At 35.6% G+C, this 19,741-nt stretch overlaps 1 pseudogene across 1 annotated transcript; it reads left to right on the top strand.

The window, feature by feature from the left end:
• Positions 1-18,447: 18,447 nt before the first annotated feature.
• Positions 18,448-19,026, top strand: LOC308559714 (peroxiredoxin-1 pseudogene; annotated as a pseudogene). The gene has a single exon. The product of its transcript is annotated as a peroxiredoxin-1 pseudogene (transcript).
• Positions 19,027-19,741: the final 715 nt, after the last annotated feature.

Raw genomic sequence — 19,741 nt, 5'->3', positions numbered from 1 at the left:
TGCTGGGGTGCCTGGCAGAAGCAAAGGCCAAACACACAGCAGGGAAAGATTTCCTCAAGTGCAAGATGTTTTCCTAAGTGCAGCATGGCATTTTGGGAGACTTTTTCTAATTGTGTCTCTTTCTTCCAAGTTCCTCCTCTATACTGTAAATATCCAAGACTTGCTTGCTGAGTTATAAACAAATTGAAGACAATATTTTTAATTCTCAACCTTAAAATATTAAAACCTTAAACCTGAAAAAATACCGAGTATGTACTTTGCAGCTAGCTCATGCCTCTCTAAATAATACAAAATGACCATTCACCCAGAATTTGTAATGCCCTTGATATGATTCTCTAAAAATCATCTCAAGAGTATTCAAGAATTTAGAAAGGTAAATTGTAATAACAAGTAGATGTTTGCCCTATATTTTAGCTCTTTTTTTAAGAGGAGAGGATGATCATTTGAACAGTTCTAAAGGTAGAATTGGGGAACTAAATTATCATACTAGGGTATGTGGTTAAGTGCATAAGCTTTCTGAGTTCAAATCCTGGCTCTGCCACTTTATAGCTATGTGGTGCTGGGTTAGAGTCAGAAAAAAACAAATGATTCAAATCCTACTTCTACCAGCCACTAGAAAAATAATCTTGTATAAAATATCTAAATATTCTATTTAATGTCCTTATCTATTATACACACACACACTATATATATATATATATATATATATATATATATATATATATATATATATATATATTTCCATCATAGGCTTTGTGTATAGACTAAGCCCCAGCTCTGGGGCTCTAATAACACCACATCTCCCCTCGGTCCTTCAGCCCTAGATGTGGTGGTGTTTTCTCCTGTAACAAAGGACTGGGCTTCCTCACCTTGTTTTTTGGTAACTAGGTCCCTGTATTAATTCCCTCTATGACAGTACATAGCATGCACTGATTTCCTGATGAAGTCAAGTTAAAGTTTATCCAAGTTAACAATTATTTTTTTCCTATAAAATATTAACTAAATGTGCATATGATTTTAATAATATTTATAGCCTTATACTAAAACTTCATTCCTAGAAATAAAATACCTATGTTTGCAAAGCTTACAGAGAATAAAAAGAATTTAAATAGTTTCCAAGGATTAAGGACATTGCTGAGAACCATGAGTAATTCCTTCCTTTTACATAAGTGAGAGTCAATTTGTCACACCTATCAGCTCTTTCATGGGCAGCCAAAGACAACTATATTTTCAGGCTGCCCCCCAAAAGTACCTCTAACTGAGCAGCTTAAACAACAGAAATCTGTCTTACAGTTCTGCAGGCTAGAAGTTGAGATCAAGGTGTTAGCAGAGCTGGTTCCATCTGAGGAAGCCGAGGTACAGGTCAGCTTCGCTCTCCTCCTCAGGTAGCATCTCCAGCAGCAGTAGCAGCCCCCACTGGACCTGCCCTCCTTCCACAGTTCCTACTTCCTCTTCTAAGAGCTTTGAGAAAGAATCTGTGCCTCACCATAGCTTCTGGCAGTTTTCTGGCAGCCTTCAGCATTTCCTAGCTTATAGAAGCATCACTCCAATCTCTGCCTTCATCTTCACATAATGTTTTCCCTGTGTTCATGTCTATGTTTAAATTTCCACTTTTGGTAAGAGCCCCAGTCATATTAGATTAGAAACCCATATTGCTCCCTATGACTTCATGTTAACTAATTACATCTGCAATGACACTATTTCCAAATAAGGTCACATTCTGAGGTACTGGGGGTTAGGACTTCAGCATAATAATTTGGGGGAGAGGGGGACACAATTCAACCCATAACACAGGCTAAGGTGCACACTGGGGGAACATAATTTTAAAGGTTGCTGCAAAATCTAGATACTTCTTTGAGCATAATGTTCATTCTACAAAAACAGAAAATCTGTAAGCATCTTCCTTTCTCTGCAGATCATTTGAAAGAGAAAAGGGAGAAATTTCAAATGTAATCAGGTCTCTCCTTTATTCCTAACCCTAGCTACTAACTGATTTGTGAAGATATCAGTTTATGTTTCACTTATATTATGGTATTGAATGGCGTAATTCTATATAATTTATGATGGCTCTTCCAATTAGTTGAGTTCCTTAAAAAGTCAGGTCACTGAGAGAGGTTCTGGAGGCATATTAATTAGAATCAAGTGAGACAGATTGGCATTACATGCCACCACTATAAAAGGCATAGTGGAGTCAGAGAAAGGAGAGATTTGTTATGAGCTGTTACAAAAAGAGGAGACACTATATCAGGGGGAGAAAACAGGACAGAAATAAACTGAAACTCATGCCTTGCATCTAAGAAAGAATCACACTAAAATATTATTGCTTAAGACAGCCTAAGAAGTTCAAAGATATAAAATGTTTATAACATAGAAATAGAGCTTAAGACCAAGTGAAAATGAACTTATATAGAGACATCAAAAGCAAAGTCATCAGAATAAATTATTTTAAATTTATATTGCATTTTGCTTGAAACAATGAAAACACTGGCATATATATGGGAAGGGTACAGTTGGTGGTCTACCACCTTCATCTTAATGCAAATATGTTTATGGTATAGGTGCTTTCGAGGGGGGGACAGTTTGTGGAGAAAAAGTACAAATTTATTGACTGACCAAATTTGTCCCCCAAACCTTTGAATTTTGAATGGAGATACTGGAAATTAGGAAAAATTTTATTTCCAAAAGTTCACAGTGAATTTAAGGGGGACTTAAATTCACCTTTGGGACACATACTTTCTTTGATTTTAAAAGCCACCATAGTAGTATTTCCAGTTAAGGAAATGCAAAACAGGGTTCTTCTTCTGAAATGAAGGATTTTGCTGTGCTCTAAGAAAGTAACCTGCTCTCTATGAGTCTTTGGAAGTGTGGTAGGAAATATATCTCGGTCCATGTATCCTTCTGAGAAATTTTTGGAATAATTATTTACAGTGCAATAACTCTGGAAATTATTGCTGGTTATGGTGTGTGTGTGTGTGTGTGTGTGTGTGTGTGTGTGTGTGTGTGTGCAGGTGCGAGCGCTCTCGTTCAAGTATTTGACAGTGGGAGATGGGGAACTAAGGCCCTGAACAGTACAGAATCTCATATTCACCTCAAGCTAGAGGACAACTTATAAGAAGAAGTAAGTCTGTACTTGATGATTCTCAACTTAACCTGGAGAGTTTGTGGTTTAATGAGGCGTATGCCTAGCAGAATAACTCATAACATAAGCTGATAGACTGATACCTGCTTATGCATCCTCATATGAGTGCACTGTTGCAGATTAAAGATGAGGGCAACTTCTATAGATAGGGAAGGGTAGTGGGTAGGTATTCTGAAATGGAGATGATTTGGGGTGAGAAATTGAGCACTTGATCTTAGACTTAGATTTTTGCCCTTCATTTTGTTTATATGATGTATCATATTTATTGTTTGTGAATATTGTACCAGCCTTACATCTCTGGAATAAATCCCATGTATCATAATGTATGATCTTTTTAATGTATTGCTGGATCTGTTTTGCTAATATTTTCTTGATGATTTTAATTCTATGTTCATCAGGGATATTGGCCTATAATTTTTTTCCTTTGTAGTGTCTTTATCTGGTTTTGGAATTAAAATAATGTTGGCCTTGCAAAATGAGTTTGGGACTATTCCCTCATCTTGAATTTTTTTGAATAGCTTGAGAAGAATAAGTGTTAGTTCTTCTTGGGTTGTTTGTTAAAATTCACCTATAAGGTGAAGGGATTAAGCATAAAAATAAAAATACTCAAAGACACACACATTATGGTTATTACCAGATGGAAAGGAGGGTAGGGAAGGTAGAAGAGGGTAAAGGGGGAATAAATGATGATAAGAGACTTGACTTGGGGTGGTGAACACACAACACAATATACAGATGATGAATCATAGAATAAATAGCACACTTGAAACCGATATAATATTATTAACCAATGTCACTCCAATAAATTCAATTTTAAAGACTTAAGGAGCAATTTGTTAAATGCTGGTCTCATCTGTGTTTTGTAGAATTAAGAGCAGAGCCTATGTCCATGTTTGGGACCAAGGAGTTAAGAAAACAGAATTCTTATTCTTCTTCCAAAGGTTGAATTTCAACAACAAAATTTTTCCAAAGGAAGTCAGTTTTTTCAGAAATGTAGAAGATGATGGAGAGCAAAGCAAACAGGAGGTACTCTTGTGTGATCACGAGAGTAAAATTAAGAGTAGGAAGAACTTTACTGGAGATTATTGGGGAAGCTGTTTCTCATCACTTCCACACGGAGAAAGATATCTAAGGAGAATAGAAATTTGGGGGTCAAGGTCCCATTATTACTCATAATACAGAGCAAACAACAGATATTTCAGTTATGTGCACTTAGAAGTTTCTATACTTTGTATTCTGTTTTCTGTATAGCATTTGAGTTATCACTGATAAATAAGCTAATGTACGTTGTTCCCACAAAAATGTGTTTTTAAAAAGCAAAGATAACAGTACATTCATATTTTCTTTGCTTTTGAGAAGATGAAATCCCTGAGTAATAAAGAAAAATCTTATTTCAGCCAATAGTTTCCTTTTCTTCTCTTCCCAACCACCCTCACTCCTACATGTAAAACTTTTTTTATCACCTCTAAGTAAATGCCTAACTTTTTAGCACAGATACAGTTATTGATCTCATTGCCAGTCTTTCCTATTGGATTATTCCCAAACAGAGACACTGTCCCTTAAAGGAATGTACCATTTCTTTTTCTTTTTTTTTAATGAGTTTAACATTTTGATTGAATTTATGGAGGTGACATTGCTTAATAAAATTACATAGATTTCAGGTGTACAATTCTATAACACATCATCTGTATGTTTTGTGTGTTCACCACCCCAAGTCAAATCTCCTTCTATCACCATTTATCCTACCTTTACCTTTTTCTACCTACCCCTGTCATTTTTGGATTAAATAATTATCTTATGATACTTTTTATATTAAGGCATGTCTGTGATTTAACAAATAAGTTAATGTAAAATATTCATTCTCCCTCTACCCCCCTAAAACTTTTAACCAGTACTGGAAAATGGTAAAAAAATGTTACGTTTCACCTCCTCTCTCTGCCCACTCTTTGATAAGCTTGTTAATGAGTAATGTCATAACCGAAAGGTGAGGCGGAGAAGGTGAAAGAAGAGAGGTTAAAGGGTTTAAATAATCAACACACTAATTAATCTCACCTGACTAATTCTTGATACATAGAGTAACATGGAAAATGTCCCCAAATATTAACATCATTCTGACTAGATAGACTATTGATGTTCTTACAAGGGAAAGAGAAAAAACCACACCTTTGCTATAATTATGGAGTAGAAAAGTGCAGGGTCTACACTTAAGGCATAAAGGGTAAAAATAAAGTTCTTTCAGGCATCTTCTAACAGTAACATAAATAGAAATAAATTTGGAAAGGGTGGGGAAAGGGTCATTTAATCTATTCTTCTGTGTCTTGACAGAACAACACTTGTATTTTTAGACTCACAATGGGCAAGTCTATCCAAAAAGATAGAAGTTATTTTGCTTGGTAAATACAGGAGGCTCCCCCATTTTTCCAATAAATATGTTCTGTGAAATGTGTATAAATCAAATATTTTTTTTAAATTATCTTGTCTAAAGAAATTGTGTAATGTTCATGTTTTGTCAAAGTAAATGTCATTTTAGAATTAAATAATTACCTTATTATACTTTTAAAATTAAGGCATGTCTGTGATTTAACAAATAAGTTAATGTAAAATATTTATTCTACTTATGCCCCCCTAAAGAAAAGAAAAGGCCAATTCAAAATTTTTTTGGAATAATAAATTTGTGGTATTTCTTAATAAGATTATTTACCTGCCTAGGCAGAGAATTTCACTCATCCTCAGCCACTAGTGCATCCCATGCTTTAGAAAAGGAAATGCCTTATTTCACTTAAATGCTCATCCTTGACTAAGGTCACAGCTAATTAGTGGCAAGACTGGATTCAGACTTGCCCTTAGAGCCTTGTTCAATGTCGTTTTGCTTGTACTATGTCGTGTGTCTTCAACACCACTCCATTTTTAACTCTGGGTTCTGAGCATTCCCTGGATCCAAAGTTTCCTTCAACTAATTCTTTTTCTACCTTCTACCTGGTTCTCCACATCTTTCCAATTTGTTGTTTTCCATGATAATGCCCCTCAAAGGGAACCTTTAAGAGAATTAATATTATACCAAAAGGAACACCAGTAACCAATCCTAATTTCTCATTTCTTGAGGAAACAATTTTAATACCTTCTAAGACCAATAGGTCCACTTTTTTAAGGGAGATGAAACTGTCATCAGTCCCAAAGACCAGCGCGCCAAGAAGGAAAGTGTTTTCTTAAGAAGTTGAAATTAACTAAAAATCGGCATAAGACAGAGGTAACAAAAATCATTTTTCCTTTTTGTGCCATTTGTTGATTTGCATTTTCCTAGACCAAATGGAGAAATTCAGATTACATTATGTGTGCCCACTAAGATCTGACCTATTAGTTCATACACCATAGAAAGAAATTATTATGTTCAAATGAGTAAAAACTTTTTATGTTTTATGGTTAACTCTGTTCTCCTCATGAGGAGAAAAACAGGAGGAGGAGGAAAGGAGAAGGTAAGAAGGAAGGATGAGAGAAAGAAGAAAAGAAATAAGGAAGGATGGAAAGGAAGGAAGGAAGGAAGGAAGGAAGGAAGGAAGGAAGGAAGGAAGGAAGGAAGGAAGGAAGGAAGGGGGAAAAAAACTGATAGATGATACCAAATAGAGATCTCAGAATTTATAGGGACTTCACTATTAAAAAGTGGGAGATTATATATAGCTTTACAAAGAAACCTCATTATTAGACTTTTATTGCATTTTAATTTTTTATATACCCTTAAATGTCTCGGAGAATAAAAATATTCAGATAAAAAGATGAGGTGTGAGTACCTGGTCGAGAATAAAACAGATTCCATTTGACTAAAGAGAACTAGATGCTTTGGTTCTTTTATGGGAAACACATTCAAATCCCCCAAACCAATCAGGAAACCAAATTATTTCTATGTAAAAAGGAATGGGAAGACAGAAGGGAATGAGAAAACATTTGTCATGCTAGCCCTCCTCTAATGCTTTCTGGGGCCTATTTATCTCTTACTTATTACGTAGCTGATAGAGAAGATACAGTCTCTAAAAGCTGTCCTGCAGCTCTGGGGAATAGTGAAAAGTCATATTCCATGGACCTCACAGACAGAACAATCTCCCCCTTGGAATCAGGTATGGCTCCCCATGGCTGCTCAGCCTTAGAAACTTGTGGAGTGTCCACGGTCCAGGAACTACCAAGGTAATTTTGCTTCGGGTAGAGCTCAGAAAGGAGCTGTTCTTTACGTGCTATTGGTCACAGATGGAAATATATCTTCTTTAACTGGGTATTCTGCCCTTTAAAGTCTCCTACTTCAATGTAATGGGATAGAATGAATATTTTTCCATGTTAGTGGGTAGAAGTTTTTCCGATGCCATCCAGTTGCTCTTTTCTTACAGAAAGCAAAATACAGATTTCCTTTGGGTGCAACAGACATCAAGAAATTAAAAAATAGCTGTCTCACAAGCAATAAAAAATGACATCCAAAGAAATCATACATCAGAAATCACACATAGCAGAAGTAAGCTTCCTTTTGAAATATTTTGGCACCCGACACAAGAATAAAAGAATTGCACAGACCACCTGAAAAAAAATTATAAAAATAATTAAATAATATATTCCTTACAGACTTGTCCTGAAAATATAGATTGTGGGCTGCCTGTCCAAACACAATATTTTGGGAAATATGTTTAACAAACTAAGAAATATCAGTCAGACCTGTATGAACAAATTATAGGTGATTCAAATGCTTACATAATATGGAATCTGCTTTAGTTGCTATAACTTAAGCAAATCAGGTACAAATGGTCTCAGACCAATATAAATATTTACTGGTTGAAGTAGTCAAATATTTCCCAAGACTTAAAAATATCTCTTATACAGAGAAAGATTCCCTTAAGTTTTAAGTCAAGTGGGTTTTAATTCCTTTTATTAGATAAAAATCCCAATATACAATTTCAATGGACTAATCTTTTGTTATCTTAAAGGCCATCAGTTCCTTTTGAAAATTTCACAATACTTCTTCCAGAGATAATGGAATTATCCCCAAAATAAGTTAGATGGAGCTGCCTGGAAGCAGATTAAGGGAAAACATGTGCCTCATTCCTTGAAAAAGTGCATTTTTTGTTTGTCTGCAAATACTAAATACCAGGAAGCTTTATATAGTACATCTGTGTGAAATATTAATAAGACAAGTTCCCAAGCTGTGTGTAACTCAATGAAAGAGTTACCTAGGCAAGGAAATTAGCTCAGGAACATCTAATATAGTGGTTGAAATGTTAAAGGTGATGTCTGAAGTTTGTAGCTTGTCAATCCAAGTAAGAATAAGAGCTAGTTCATTTACTGCAATAGCTTATGTCTTTTTCTGGATTTTTCTTGATAACTGAACAACTAAAATAATTTTAGCACATAAAGTTCTCTAAATTATACATCTGGTGTCATTGTATGTTTCTTGGTCTTTCTCCAAAGGTAAGAGAACTCCTTGCAGGAGACAAAACGTTCAAAATTTCCTTCTGATTCTTTATTTTTATTCTGATCGGAGTATGACAGAGCCCTCAGCTTTTCTGTAACCCATTGCTACGTATACCGGTGTAAACTTAATATTGTCATACTAAAAATGTTTCATGAATATTAATGTGAATTTTAAAATACCATAGCGCAGAAGAGAAAGCATAATTCTGCCCAAAGAGATTTAGAAGACATCACTATAGAGAGGACATTTGAGCTCTGAAGCATGCATAGGAATTTGGGGGGTAAAACAAAACAGCAAAAGAATTTCAAATTTGAGGGACAGCATGTGCAAACACACGTGGTCCCACAAGAGACCGGTGTAATCAGGAAATAACAAGCCTTTCTGACCATCTATGGGATAGAATACATGAGGGGAACTGATGGGCTGGGGCCAGCATAATTACAAGCCAACATGAATCTAGTCTCCAAATAACAGCATTGTGAAAACCCCCATTTTTAAGGTGATTCTGGATGTGCCTAGCTCCACTTTGCCATATGATCTTGCTCAGAATGGCACAAAATATATGTTGCGTGAACTTGCTTCCTGAATTAACAAATAAAATTGAGCAGAGACACTGAAGTTAGAAAGGAATAGGAAGGAAAATTCTGGAAATGGAATGAGAAGATAAATCTTACATCCACAAAAAATTAACAGTACAGAAAAAAATTTAGATATAGGAGGAAACATTATTACCTGGAATTAGCACTGGGTGAACTATATTGAGTCCATGCAACTGTGTCTGTGCAGAAAAGGGAACAGACACAAGAACCAGCATTTGAAAAGGGAGGAATAAGAATATAAATGACAAGTTTCTTATGTATCTTGGCCCTTGACAAAAAGTCTATTGACTGTTTTTTCCCACTATTTGGGGGAGCTCATATAAAACCATATAATACATATAATAGACTCCAAAGATTTGATTCTAAGACTACTTGGACCATTCACTCAATTTGGCCCAGTCATTGGGTCCTTTCTCTGCAGGTGGGAAATCCCGATACTAAAATGAGACATCATTAAAGACCTTTAAGAAAGAGGATAGTGTGGCCAGACTGGTGTCTTGGAAGGTAAACACTGGCGACAATTTAATGAAAGGTCTAGAATGGAGAGAACCACTAGACTCTATGATGCATAGAGAGTGAATGAAAATTAACATGACAGATTATGGTTTGTACATGGAGTGAAATCATGAATGAGAAATTAATAACTGATTCCTGCTAATAGTTTATCCAAAGCCAATGAGAATGGAAAAACCAATAGAACTAGCCTCAGCCAATACAAGTTGCTCTGTCAGTTGGAACCACGTCCTTCACTGCACCTACCAGGAGACGGCATAGCATGTGAGAGGACCTAGAGGAAGCTGAGTTAGTCTGGTCAGAACGAGATTTATATGTGCTATTTTGAGGAAAGTGTTTGAAGAGAAAGGTGAACAAAGCATTGATTTTTATGAAGAGAGATTGGGCTTTCAAATAGCCCCTAAAAAGTTGGCACATGCTCTGGAATAAATAATTATAAGCATTTAAAAAGTCACCATATGAGAAGGGGGAAAAAGAAACCCGTGTGTATTCTTTTGTGTGCAAAGAAAGTATTTGAGGAAACATCACATTGATTTCGTCATTAGCCTTTTAATCTTTTCTTTGGCTGGTAATGGTGCATAATGTAGCATAAATCAAGATCACTAAGGACTTTTAAAATCATCTATTTAGGCTAATGCCTTATATAATAGATATGTTTTTAGATATTCCTTGAACATCAAAAAATTTAAATCTAGTATTTTCAAATGCCCTAAAAGGAAACTAGTTATTTAAAGATATCCTGTGATAGATGCTTGGTAAAGGAAGGATCCTTTGGTAACATGAATAATTCCCCCATATTTATAAGTTAGTCACTTTGAATTTTCATGTCCTGAATTATGCTTTCCTAAAAGGGAGTATATCCTGACTGGCAATGATTTTATGTTACAAAGTGTATATCTTACACTTATTTCAAATTTCAGTGAAAAATGAATGCAAATATTATTCCAATCACCTTTACACCATAAATATGCCACAGTATCTTAGCCAATGAAAAACTCCCTACCACTAAATACATGTTTTCATGAAAAACAAATTAGATACATTTTCCTAAGGAAAATGAGTTAAATGTATTCTTTGAATCTTGCTCTACATTTTTTTCTCCAAAGCAGCTTATGCTGTTCCTTACAAAGTCAATGTTTACTAGTATATTTACATGAAATTTTTTCTTTTGTTTTTCCTTTATTTGGCAGAACACACAGTCCTATATAGGCATGTGTCTGAATATTTAGCCATACTATGCCAGGAGTCCACACAATGCTTGGGACTGTTTAGTTTAACAAAGAATGTGTGGCTTTTGCATGTGCTGGCACATTTGTATGAATGGCTCCGAAAACTCGATTAATGGCAGAACATACTTGTCATTTAAAATTTATAAAAGTGCAGTGAGTTTATACAAAACACCACCAACTTTATAAATATTTTTTTAAAACTTGATGTAAAAAAGAAAAACAAAACAACACCCTGATGAGTATTGCAGACATGGGGCAGTACATCACAATTTAGGAAAACAAACTCTAGGGCCACCTCTTTGTGGGCACTTTTTAAAATTGTTCATGTTCTGCTTCCCATAAAGAGATAACATGAAACTCTAAATATGATTTATAACTTTCCATATAAATCATTTACAAATGCTGGAAGAACCAAATATTTAATAGTCAGCCAATCTGCCCATAGTTTATATCTAATTTGTAATCTTTGGGTTGGGATATTGTGCTGTTAAATTGGGTAAACATTAATTTAAAATTAGCTAATTACTGAATTAAACATAATAAATTATTTTCTTTTACACAATGGAGAGCTGATGAGAAACTATCTTTTTTGTCTTTGAATTTTTGTGGATAACAAGGAGAAGTTCTCACTGAAGCAGGTGTTTGAAACATTTACTAGTAGAAACAGTGCAAATGCCAAAAAACTATTTCACCTGTATGGAGACATTTGCTTTGTTATCTATACTAGTACTTCTCAAACTTTAATGACACAGGCTTCAGAAAGGGTGCCTGATAGTGAAAACAGTGTTTACAAATTTGAAAAGAATCCTCCTGACCCTTGGGTCTCATAGCAGCAGAGAACTTTGGGATTTCAAGAAACCACCCACTGTGGTTTTAATTTGCATCTCTCTGATGATTATAGGCTTTGAGCATTTTTTCATATGTCTCTTGGCCATCTCTATGTCCTTTTTGGAGAAGTGTCTATTCAGGTCCTTTGCCCATTTTTAAATTGGATTATTTGTCTTCCTTTTGTTAAGTTGTATGAGTTCCTTATATATTTTGGATATTAACCCTTTATCAGATGTGTCCTTGGCAAATATGTTCTCCCATACAGTGGGCTCCCTTTCCGTTTTGTGGATGGTTTCTTTTGTTGTGCAGAAGCCTTTTATTTTGATACAGTCCCATTTGTTTATTTTCTCCTTCATTTCTCTTGCCCTAGGAGATGTATCAGCAAACATAATGCTACAAGAGATGTCTGAGATTTTGCTGCCTACATTTTCTTCTAGGATTTTTATGGTTTCATGTCTTACATTTAAGTCTTTTATCCATTTTGAGTTTATTTTTGTGTATGGTGTAAGTTGGTGGTCTAGTTTTATTTTTTTGCATGTACCTGTCCAATTTTCCCAACACCATTTATTGAAGAGGCTGTCTTTACTCCATTGTATGTTCTTGCCTCCTTTGTCAAATATTAATTGACCATAATGGTTTGGGTCAATTTCTGGGTTCTCTGTTCTGTTCCACTGATCTATATGTCTGTTCTTGTGCCAATACCAGGCTGTTTTGATTACAATGGCTTTGTAGTATAACTTGATATCTGGTATTGTGATCCCTCCAACTTTGTGCTTCTTTCTCAAGATTGCCATGGCTATTCAGTGTCTTTTTTGGCTACCATCAACAAATCAACAAATCAACAAATGACAAGTGCTGGTGAGTGTGTGGAGAAAAGGGAACTCTAGTACACTGCTGGTGGGAATGCAGACTGGTGCAGCCACTATGGAAAGCAGTGTGGAGTTTCCTCAAAAAATTAAAAATGGAACTGCCATTTGATCCAGTGATCCCACTTCTAGGGATATATCCTAAGAAACCTGAAACACCAGTCAGAAAGAACTTATGCACCTCTATGTTCATAGCAGAGCAATTTACAATAGCTAAGATCTGGAAACAGCCCAAGTGCCCATCAGTAGATGAGTGGATAAAAAAGCTGTGGGACATTTACACCATGGAATACTACGCAGCTGTAGAAAAGAAGGATCTCTTATCCTTTGGGACATCATGGAGGGAACTGGAGAGTATTATGCTAAGTGAAATAAGCCAGTCAGAGGAAGACAAGTACCACATGATCTCACTCTTATGTGGAATGTAATAAACAAAATAAACTGATGAACAAAATAGATCCAGAGACATAGAAGCATGGAAGAGACTGAGGGATCTCAGAAGGAAGGTGAGGATGGGGGAAGGTGAAGATATGTGTATAAGCATATCCCAGGAACACAGACATTGGTATGAGGAAGGCCTGGGGTGGGGTGGATGCGGGGTGGAGGGGACCAATGGGGGATAAAGGAGGACATCTGTAATACTTCCAACAAAAAGATAAAAATAAATAAATAAATAAATAAATAAATAAATAATAAATAAATAAATAAATATGAATAAAATTATAAAAACAAAAAAAGGAACCACCCACAATTGTACCTGGGTCCATGATCAATCCTATAGAAGTCTGCCAGTTCTGGGTACTATACAGTGCCCCCCAACTCCCAAAGTTTTGATAGAAAATAGGAACCCTGCTAATGACTAAGATAAAATGTCATGCCAGCCAGGCTGGATGGGATTGCAGAATAAAACTAGAGATGATTTGAAACAAGGATGCAACCATCTTCCACACCTGAACAGTTATGTTTATTCCAGCTGTGTGTCCTATCTCGAATTTATTTTCTTGAATTGCTTTTCACTCTCTCTTTTGATTGTACTTCTTAATTCCCCCATGTCTTATAAATGGCTTTTTGAATAGTCCTTCAAACTTATTGGGTTCTCAGTAAAAATGTTTAAAGAATTAATTCATTCATTGAACAGTGTTATTAGTTTTATGAAGCTTATGGCATATATCTGATTTTGTTTTTCTAGGCAACACGATCATTTTTGTATCACAAGTACCAGATACAACCTACAACCAAAGGTGATGAAACCAAGGAGAGGTGATAATATTCCTAACAAAATTTAAAGTAGATTAAATGAAAACTTAACATCAAAAGTAAAAACTGATAGTGAAGCCAACTCATGGCGACTATATGTGGCAGGTACTATCACATAAAGGTTAAATGCCAAGTGGTTAAAGTAATTACTATATAAGTAACTAACATGGAAATAGAATCCTATTTCATAATTACATGGGTGTGTTTTTTCCCTTCTGATATGCTGTCCATGCTACCAAACAATGAAGCTAAATGTGTCTTTCAGTTTATTATTAAGTAAAAAATTATCTTTCTAGGTGCGAATAACACTGAAGAAACTAATTACTGTTTTTAGAAGTGAGAATAGTCACAGTGTTCTTTGAAAACTTTGAAAATTAATCAATTATTGAATAAAAACTCCCTAAGTAAAGTGTAGTTTTCGGATAGTACCTCTGATCTAACCCAGTAATTAAATCCTTTAACACAACTTCAATCTGAATTTACTTATTGCTTACCCTCAATGTATTTAATATGTTGCACTGCTCCAGAATGCTTAACACAATTAAGCCTTCCCATCTAGAATCTAGTTCTTCTGTTCCTCAGAACATTAGAGTGTTATCCTGCAGTATTTTAGGAATAACTTAAATCTCTGATAAAACACAATTACTACTATCTTCTTCCACCAGCCAACAGTCATTCTAATGCTGTGCAGATGTTTAATAGAAATGAAAGGGTGACATCCACACTTTTTATACATATATTACAATCTACTTGAGTTCTTGTACACCCAACAAGCCAGAGATATTTTATAAAAATGTCCTATAGGAAAAAAATGTAGAAGCCACAGATATAGAAGAGATATATTCTAGTTGTCACACACACACACACACACACTAACACACAAACCATAGTGGGAAGAGATCTAATGGATTGCAGAGAGTAGTAGAAACAATGAAAATGAGGATTCTCATTTTTCCCACCATCCTTCTGGGGCTTCTAATTCTGATAGATCTGTGCCTTTTCCTCACAGGGGAAATAATTCCGCCAACTTCTTTACCGCATCTTACATTATTAAGGAGAAAAGAAGGAAGCATGGACAGTTGTTTCTAAGAAAATATCTTTGTAACTATTGTTTTTGTACATGTTATGAATATTTGAATTTGTATGAAGTCATTCATCTATAACAAAGGCATAAGAAATTAACAACGCTAAATCACCCTTAGGAGGTGCTTATCAACACATAATTCTGTTCTATGTCTTAACAGGATTTGGGTGATAATTTAATTTACTATTCTAATTCATTAAAAAAGCACATTATTTTATGCCATAGGAGCTCACTGGTCACAAAAATGTTTGTTTTTTGAGGTTTTATTAGAAACCAAATATAATTTATCACATACATTTCCAAAAGTGAGGTATTGTTCAGCCAATTAAATTTTGTGGGAAAATAACTTCTCATGACCTTGATCACCTTTATTTTCCATTGGAGCCCAGTTATTTTACCCAGTAATATCTTATCACAACAAATCTATAAGTCACAATGAGAAAATTCTAACCAAATATGGAAAACTTGGTCATATTAACATTAAATGGGGTCAAAAACAAGCTCCCAAAAGAGTATTGGGCTCAAGCTAATAAAGACATTTCATTCATGGACTGTTTGAATACATACTGCAGGGGGCTATAGCTTACCAAAGAGCTTTAATTTCTTTGCCTCGGGGGAATGTGTTAAAACCAACTCCATTATGGTTTGTAAGGGTAAAGGGATTACTTTCCTGGTCAGTTCCATGGTTAATGGGGTTATCCACCACTGGCTGTCACTGAGAAGGATAACACATAAACCTGTTTCAAAGAGTTGAGTCATCTGAGTTTCATAGCTTGGAAGTTCACTCTGCTTGTAGATTCCTGTAGGATTAGAACCTGAATAGTCTAAAAACCAACCTTGCATCAAATAATACGACCAAAACTATGTTAGTGATATGAAGAGTTAAATGGTTTTGAATGTTAAGTAAATATCCCTTTGGTCTTAGAGAGGATTTTATGAATTTGACCCCAAAAGCAAAAGAAGTAAAAGCAAAAATAAATGAATGGGACTATATCAAACTAAAATACTTCAGCACAGCAAAAGAAACCACCAACGAAACAAAAAGGCAACAACCCGAATGGGAGAAGATATTTGCAAAAAACAGCTCCAACAAGGGGTAAATGTTCAAATTGTATAAAAAACTCATAAAACACAACACCAAATAAACAAACAATCTAATTAAAAAATGGGCAGAGGATCTGAACAGACACTTCTCCCAAGAAAAAATACAAATGGCCAACAGATATATGAAAAGATGCTCAACTTCACTAGTTATTAGGGAAATGCAAATCAAAATTACAATGAAATACCACCCCATACCTGTTAGAATGGCTACTATCAACAAGATTAGTAATAACAAGTGTTATAGAGGTGGTGGAGAAAAAGGAACCGTCATTCACTGTTGGGAGGAATGTAAACTGGTACAGTCACTATGGAAAACAGAATAAAGTTTCCTCAAAAAATAAAGAACAGAGTTACCATATGACCCAGAAACCCCTCTTCTGGGTATTAGCCCCCTTAAATTGAAAACATTTATTCATAAAGATACATGCACACCTATGTTCATTGTAGCATTATTTGTGGTGGCAAAAACATAGAAACAACCAAAGTGTCCTTCAATAGATTATTGAATAAAGAAGATGTGGTACATATATACAGTGGAATACTACTCAGCCATAAGAAAAGATAAAATACTGCCATTTATGACAGTTGAGAATATCATGTCGTGCTAAGTAAAAAAAGTCAGACAGAAAAAGTTAAGAAACATATGATTTCACTCATATGTGGGATCTAAAACTGAAAGCAACAAATGAGCAAATAAGAAAAACAAACAAAAACTCATAGATACAGACAATAGTATGGTGGTTACCAGAGGGAATGGAGGGTAGTAAAGGGTAAAGAGTTAAAATATATGGTGACAGAAGAAGATTTGACTTTGAGTGGTGGACACACAATGCAATATATAGATGATGTATCATAGAATTGTGACACTTGCAACCTACATAATTTTATTAATCAATGTCATCCCAATAAATTTTATAAAAAAATTAAATAAATTTTAAAATCTGTTATCCATCTTTCACTCCAAGAATTAAAATGGGACCCAATATTATTAGCCAATTATAATAATTAAAATTACATTGCTCCCTTCAGTTATTGCATGGAACTCCTATAAAAAGCAACTATATATCAACAAACGACATGTGCTGGCGAGGGTGTGGAGAGAGGGGAACCCTAGTACACTGCTGGTGGGAATGCAGACTGGTGCAGCCACTATGGAAAACAGTGTGGAGGTTCCTCAAAAAATTAAAAATGGAGCTGCGGTTTGACCCAGTGATTCCACTCCTAGGAATGTATCCTAAGAATCCTGAAACATTCATCAGAAAGAATATATGCACCCCGATGTTCATAGCAGCACAGTTTACAATAGCTAAGATCTGGAAACAGCCCAAGTGCCCATCAGTAGATGAGTGGATAAAAAAGCTGTGGGACATTTACACCATGGAGTACTACACAGCTATAAAGAAGAAGAATCTCGTACCCTTTGGGACAGTATGGATGGTCCTGGAGAATATTATGCTAAGTGAAATAAGCCAGGCAGCGAAAGAAAAATATCACATGATCTCGCTTATACATGGAATCTAAAGAACTTAATAAACTGATGAACAGAATAGATTCAATGACATGGAAGCATAGTTGAGACTGATGAAATGTCAGAGGGAAGGGGGAGGGGGGGTAGAGGGGGAGAGAGTAACCAAAGAATTTATATGCATATATGCACAACCCAAGGACACGGACAATGGTGGGGAGAGTGACTGGGGAGGGGGAAGGAACGGGGGGGAAGGGTCATTGGGGAGAAAAAGGGGCATCTGTAATACTTTAAACAAAAATAAAAATTATAAAAAAATAAAAATAAAATAAAAATTTTTTAAAAAAGCAACTATATCTCTTTTAGAAAATTATACCATCCTATGTTTAGAAAAAGACAGTATTTCTGTATTTCTTAAAGGTTCTAAAGGAGTTTTGAGGAAGATATAGGACACACAAGTTTTAGAAACTGTGTATCTTTGAAAGGATGCTTGTAATTTTCTAAGACTTCACATAGAAATAACAATTTTATGTAAATTAATATCACATCATAATGAAATTATTAGCCCATACTACTTTTGGAGGGCCTAGTAATCAGCATTGCATATTGAGATCTTGGTACTTCCCTTCAGCTTTAACAAAGGTAAATAATATTTTAAATACACAACTATGTGCAAAAGTGGATGAAAAATTCTACAAATGCCTTTGGAATCCTGACTGGAGGTAAAAGAGAACTGGCACAGACAAAGAAGAATTTAAGGAGGAGGAAGAATTTAACCTGAGCCACAAAAAATTGGGTAAGACTTGAGTAGGTAAAGGAAATTTGGAAGAACACTCTCATTAAGAAGAATAGGTCTTGACTTTGCGACTCTTCTTCCTAATTGACTGGTCTTACTATTTTTGCCTTAGTGCTGCAAGATGTCTTCAGGAAATGCTAAATTTGGGCACCCTGCCTCCAACTTCAAAGCCACAGCTCTTCTGCCAGATGGTCAGTTCAAAGATATCAGCCTATCTGACTACAAAGGAAAATATGTGGTCTTCTTTTCCATCAACTTCACCTTCGTGTGTCCCACGGAGATTGTTGCTTTCTCCGAGAGGGCAGAAGAATTTAAGAAACTCAACCACCAAGTGATTGGTGCTTCTGTAGATTCTCACTTTTGTCACCTGGCATGAATCAACACACCCACAAAACAAGGAGGAGTGAGACCCATGCACATTCCCTTGATGTCAGACCCCAAGAGCACCATTGCTCAGGACTGTGGAGCCTTCAAGGCTAATGAAGGCATCTCATTCAGGAGCCTCTTTATCACTGATGATAAAGGTATCCTTCGCCAGATCACTGTACACCACCTTCCTGTTGGCCGCTCTGCGGGTGAGACTGTGAGACTAGTTCAGGCTTTCCAGTGCACTGACAAACAGTGACAAACTGGGGAAGTGTGCCCGGCTGGCTAGAAACCTGGCAGCAATACCATCAAGCCTGATGTCCAGAAGAGCTAAGAATATTTCTCTTAGCAGAAGTGACCACTGAGCCATTATAGGGCCATGTGGCAGTATATAGCCATGAGAACAAAGCCTGTCTTTTACTACTATCATGCTTAAAACACATGATCTTAGACTTAGCCCAGATGTAACCTTTTTTGTAAGGTTTGGGTTGGTCAACCTTTCTTCCTCCGGAGGAAATGGTCGGAACTTATTACAGAGGAGGCCCACTGACTTGTGCGGTAGTGGGACATCACCTTTGATCTTTTGTAGTTTCTGTTAAACTTGAACTGAGAGAAAAGAAGAAGAATAGGTCTTCACAATCCCTACTTACTGTCTAGAATACAGTCAAAACCTCACCAAGAAGCCCTAATGTGCTCTAAGAAGGTAAGAAAATGACATCCTCTGCTGAGGAATTTTTCTTCCAGAAAGGAACTGTGACTTTTTATACCCTACTTAGCAAGAAAGGAAGATTAAATGAATTTTATTAAAAATAAAAGTAAAAAAACATGTCTCTATCAAAAGCATAATCAAGCATGGATCCAATACATGTTTACTCTGTTTGAAACAAGTGTTGAACAACAATTTACTTCTATGAAAAGGTTAAACTTTCCAGTCCACAGGTATCATTATATGTGTAAGCCAACAGAGAAAGCAGCAATACAAAATAACATGTTTTAAAAATGCCAAACAATGAATAAATATCCTTTAGTTATTTTTAAAAATGAATCTT

This window comes from Miniopterus schreibersii (assembly GCF_964146895.1).
Source record: "Miniopterus schreibersii genome assembly, chromosome: 7".
NCBI lineage: Eukaryota > Metazoa > Chordata > Mammalia > Chiroptera > Miniopteridae > Miniopterus > Miniopterus schreibersii.
Note: the sequence above shows the minus strand (reverse complement) of the source record. Positions and strands in the feature narration are given on the sequence as shown.